We start from the raw sequence: 6,247 nt of genomic DNA, 5'->3' as shown, positions 1-6,247 counted from the left end.
GGATAGTCGATGTCGGCGTCGGGGATTTGGAGTTTTTTCCCGGTTTGGGAAAAACTCTACCCGCGGTCTCGGCTTGGGCTGCCGATCATCGTATCCAACCGCGGTGGAACTTTCGGAAGACGGTCCTTTCGGCCCAAAGACAGGGAAATTGGAAAGATAGGTGAAATTTTCCCTGTCTTCGTAAAAGGGCCTACGGTGGCCTTATTACTGGATGGATTGACGTGAAATTTTATGAATAGATGCACGCAGTGGCGGCGTGTGAACATTGATTGAATGTGTTCTGCTTAGGGTTGTTACATTTGTTGAATTGAATTCCGGGATATTAAGTAGCCAGAGTCTCTAAATGGCGCCGCAGGCGAAAAATTTTAAAATTTTCAAGGTCACGCGTTTTCCTGGCACTTCTGAATTTCAAGGAACAATGAATTTATAAAAAAAATACAGATTTTCACAAGAATGATTTTTGAAATTGATACCTTTTTGAAATATCCATTTACGAATTACCTACTGATGGTATAATAATTTGGAATAAACTAAATATATTTTATTAAATTATTGAATATTGTTTATAAAAAAAAATCGTTTGTGAAATTTACCAACGATTCAACGAATTTTAATTTTCCTCGGCGTGTTATGATTTTTTCTTTATCTTTTTTTATATATATGTACATTATATTATATTCCGGGAGTTATACGTGCAAATCCGAAATCCGGGACCATACAGCTAATTCCCGGTACAATCACAGAAAATCCCGGTCATACCAATGTGGCTAGATGTTCTTTTAAAATGTCGTCAAGATCTACACTAAAATTTATGAGTCCACGAAACACATCAGGGTTGTCCGAATTTTCTGTCTCGTCGTGTCCGAGAAGTGCTAATTCGAAAGCTCCGCAAAATTTTATGCAATCTATGATTTTAAATAATACATGACGATTTTTCATTACCTGTTCATATGTTTCCGTATATTATCCCAATATGCAGAATCTAACTGACTTCTTATGTTTATTTTACCTAAAGACTTAATGACTTAAATCTTTCACACTGTATATTGTCCATGCTTTATCCCCACCGAAAAGTAAGCACGGGAAACAAAACAGTGAATATTTTAAATCACACCCGCACACCCACTCTGCTTTTGTGTATACATTATTGTTTTTTTATAACTTTTACTTCTTTTATTTTTAGTTTATCCTCATAAGGCAGAGAACCAAATAAAGTTTTTTTTTAAACGAAACGCTATTCATTTTAATAACTATAATATCCGTAGACGCCTAAACGAAAATATTCACACGTGCCGCTCGCAGAAATAAACCACCACATACCACGTACGAAATATTACTGCATTTACTGCAGCAGTGGCTGGCGCTGTTGCAGCCACAAAAGCCCCTATCTTCGTGTACTGGGTCACGTGCCTGATTAGCCAATAAAAACAAAGGACGCATCTAATTGTTCGCTGTCCACACATTTTGTATATGAGGTTGCATATATTAAGGAGCGTAGCTCGCGTCGCAATAAATAATAATATAAGCTCCTAGATTTATTTTAGCGTGAGTACATTTGGATTCTTTAAATATTTTGTTGATATTTAATATGATTAAATACATAAAATTTTATGTGTTCTGCAGCTCTGCAGCTCTTATGGTAAAACCGCCACTAGATGCACGGCATGACATAGTGCCGTGGTTGGAGGGTTCGGCCGAGATCGCGCGGATACTTTTGGCGGCAGCTCTGAAGGCGTGAAAACCTATTATGGCTTAGCTGGCCGTTAATAGTCGCGCGATTCAGTTCGAATTTGGATATGACAACCACCTAGCGATACTCTAGTGTGGTTGGAGGGTTCGGCCGAGATCGAATGAGCGGAACGGCTGAAAACGCGGAAAACGTGAAATCCGCGTTTCCCCGTATAACGGCGTTTTGGCTCATCCGATTCGGACGAAAATTTAGTGAGATAATGCTAGCGACTTGAGGAGTGCTGCATTAAATTTTGACACCGATCGCTCAATAACTTTTAGAGTTATTGGCGATAGCGTCCTTGACCAATTCAAAAGGGTGGTGAAATTTCTAATGGCCGTTTCCAAATATCATCGTGAAGCGTCCCGGGGTTCGACTGCAGGTTTCGAGAGCAGCGGCAGTGGTCACTGCGCGCCGGGATGGCAGATCCAGGCGAGATCGGTCGCGATGCGGGTGACATTGGAAAGGTCGGTGAAATTGGTCTTTAACGCTCTGGGAGCGCTATCGCCATGATGATCGATGTCTGAAGACTCTTATAGAGGCTTTTTCATTTTGCCCGGCCGACGGCGATTGATTTCGCAACCGTGGCGGGTTTTTGGTTTGAATTGGAAAGGTAGATGAAAAAGAGTGTTTCGCCTCCTTCCCAATTCAGCGGTCTCCGGCATATCCGTAGGTACAAGATTATGACTTCTATGAATATACGGGATGTTCTGAAATCCTGAAGCTCGCTCGAAGGGTGGAATACGACATTAATATTTAATGTGGCTTTTTGCCGCGTAACCCTACATGGCGGAGGCATAGCTTAGCTGTGGTTGAAGTACGACCTGCTCACGTCGGTTGCTCGCTTGGAAGTCTTAGAACTGAAAAAGACTCTCCCTGGAAAATACGACCATTTTTATGTACTCTCTTCCTTTTCTTCTGATTTGTTTTGTCTATGTTTTGTTCACTGAATAGCTTTAAGGTTATTTTCGAGATTGTTTTATTTAAATAGGATAATAATAATAGGATACTTAATGTTTTTATGAGAATTTAGTGTTATTGACTCGCCTTAAGGATTATAATTTGTAAATTAAGAAAATGTAGTATTTTGTTAGACTGTTGCTGACTTCCTAGTGATAGAACTGATCGGACGTGTTTTGTACAGTGAAGTAGTGAGTGTCTAGTGGAGGAACTGCGAAGTGGAGGCCCCCACATCAACCGACTAAACGAGTAAGTCCCCGTTTTATTTAGTAGTTAGTTATACTTTTACTGCTGTATACAAACATACAACACAAACAAAAGCAAAGATGACAGACTTTGACTACATAGACATTTACAGACACAAGACAATTAACACACCCAAAACATATATTACTTACTTACCCCCGCCCGCTCACGCACAGAGAAAACCAAAAAAGCCACGACAGAGTCCTTTAGCGAAGACAAAGCCAATAAACACAAAAAAACGACCCAACAACAAAACAAGCCACAAACCACAACACACTCCCCCAAACACCCAAACCAACCACAAGCACACAACAAAACACACAAAACAGACAGGTAAACGGTAAACCCTTACCAGTCCCCCCAGTAATCTTACGAAAACAGGAACATTAGACACAAATACAAAAACTACTGACGACATAAAACATAAATTACAACAATAACTGTCTAAAAACAGCATAGCCATATACCCCAACACCCCAATAGACCACAGATAATTATCACAAACATTAACTGACAAAGGCGAGGAGTACCATGCCTTCACCCTTAGCGAAAAATAAAACGCTGAGGGTTGTGAAATGTGTAATACCCGTGGGTATTTCACCAAGTGACCACCAACTCGACCTCGTACAACAAAGGGTTCTCCGGCGCATTAGTGCACCGTATGGCAAGCAGACAAAACCGACAGTAGATGCCACTGGTCTTAGTTCAGGCCAGATCATACCAGGAAGACTTCCTTCAAATAACCCGCTGCTGTTTTTCAGTAGTCAAGGTAGAGAGACAAATAAAACAGCGGGTGGTCAGTCAGTGCCACCACTATCAGCGATTCGACCACGGTCAGTTTCTCTGAGAGACAGACAAACACAACAAACAGACGCAAATAAAACAATACGCCATCGAACACAAACGTGACACCCCCTCAAAAGATGATGATTTATGCAACGACGCATATTCAGGACTTCTGCGTCCCGCTGACGACCATGATGTAGAAAATGCAAAAATTATTCAATTTCTAATGGCTCGTCAACCTACCCAACTCTCCTCGCTGAGAATTTCGTCCTGGAACCTTGACGGGTTGCGGGGTAGAAAGTTGCAACTGGTGGACATCCTGAATCATCTAGACATAGACGTGATGGCCATCCAGGAAACCAAACTCAGGGAGACCTCCGCAATCTCCATCCTCGACTATGATATTTGCATTTCTGATGCAGAATTTCCCCAATCCACGGTAGCAGGGGAGTGGTCTACACGAATCAAGAAAAGGCCGAGGCTTTTGCCAACAGTCGACTGCAGTGTAGACTGCCCCAGCTACTCAACGAGGACGAGGAATTTGAAGCGGCGGCCGAGCACGCGGCCTGACACTTCGACAGTGAGCCAGACATTAACATTATCCAACCAGCAACCCCAGACGGACTCAGGCAAACAATACGACACTTAAGAAACAGAAAAACCCCCGGAACCGACCAAATACACAACACTAGGTGCGCTAAAAAGACTACCACAAAAGGGCCTCATGGCCTACTCAACATAACAAATGCCACACTTAGACTCAGACATTTCTCTACACACTGCAAAACAACAAACGTAATAGTTATCCCCAAACCCAACAAAAACCATGCCTTTCCATACAACTACCGGTCCATCAGCCTACTCTCGGCTATGAGTAAAGTAGTAAAAAAAATCATTCTTACCCGCCTAAAAACTTACTCCGAAGAACTGCGAGTCATTCCTCACCGAACTCCAAATCCTACGCCTTCAACATAAGACAGTTCCTTTACCTTCACCACCGAAAATTCCGCATTCAGATCCAAAACCTTCTCCGCAATACGACCCATGTCCCACAAGGCATCGTCCTATCCCCACACTTCTACACCATATACAACTCCGACATACCACACCCCCCAAACACAAACACTTACCTATACGTCGACGACATGACTATAACCGCACAATTCACGAACGCAAGACGCTCCACTACTCTCTTCTAAAACCCATTAGACCAACTTGAAACCTGGTGCTACAGGTGGAAAGTCAAAATTAATCCCGAAAAAAGCACTGCGATCCTCTTCACGAAACGAAGAGTCCCCCACGACCTCAACATACTCGTATTGGCACTATCCCGGGAGTCCATCTCCTGGGGTCGACAGATGCAATACATGGGCGTGACGATAAACCAGCGATTTAACGTGGAAAAGGCACATCGTGGACACAGTGGCGCGGGTGAGGACCATCAGAACTGGGCTCTATCCCTCACTCAGGGGTAATAACATCCTTAGCCTAAGGAATAAGCGAACGCCTATCAAGGTGGTAGTTCAATTGCAGCTAACCTACGCCTCCGCGGCATGGGGACACGCGGTAAAAAGCCATTTAAAGTCAATCTAGGCTGTGGAGAAAATAGTTTTACGCACGGCCACCGCCTAGCTCTGGTACGTAAAAAACGCAGACATGCTACGCGACAATACACGAACGCCACCCAGACAATACGAATAAACGCCAAAAAACGCTTTGACGCGGCCGCCAGACACGACAATCCCCTCCTCAGGCAAGCCGTTGACTATATACCCAACACCACAGATAAATGCAAACGACCTAAGTACCAATTTCTCGACCAGTGGTGACCAAACCGGCGAAGAAAGAAGCGAGAAGACAAGAAGAGCGCTAGAAGAGGTCCCCTGCCGGTGGGAGTCAGCTAGGACTAGAGGTTCCACAAAGCGCCTGCAATGGCTACATTTGTGATCGGAATCGACAACGGATGGGGCCTACCTTCACGAGGTTGTCCAGAGGTCTACAGAGATGAGGCAGGACAAAGAGGGATAGTCGAGACACAGCTTAATAATGTACAGCTAGAAGAGTCCGTGTCGGCGTCTTTGATGTGGCGGTCGAGAACCAAGCGAGACGGAATCGTGCTAACTCTCTCAGATTAAGCGGAATAGACGGGGCTGGATTAATAGTATTTTACGTTACAAGTCCGGTAGGTGACTTATTACATTACGAGTTGTTTTACGGACGAGGCGACGTAGGAACCGAGTCCGGAATAAAAACGAGTACTGTAATAACACCTAACGGCCGTGTATCGTATGATATTTCATTTCATACTGTCTTTCTATTTTTAACGAGCAGAAATTTTTATTTTTTCCTTAAAATTATCAAATTTTTGTTTGACATCGCTTGATCTGTCATTTTATAATATTGTTTGTGACATGTCTAATATCACGTTGCTAGGCAACATTTACCGGCTCTGATACTGTAATAGCTCACTTACCGGCCGCAAATGAATCCGGGAAATAGCAATATACCGGACAGTATGAAATAAAA

This window comes from Anoplophora glabripennis, unplaced genomic scaffold (genome assembly GCF_000390285.2).
Source record: "Anoplophora glabripennis isolate ALB-LARVAE unplaced genomic scaffold, Agla_2.0 scaffold1198, whole genome shotgun sequence".
NCBI classification, from domain to species: Eukaryota; Metazoa; Arthropoda; class Insecta; order Coleoptera; family Cerambycidae; genus Anoplophora; species Anoplophora glabripennis.
The sequence above is the reverse complement of the archived record's forward strand: the minus strand, read 5'-3'. Positions refer to the sequence as shown.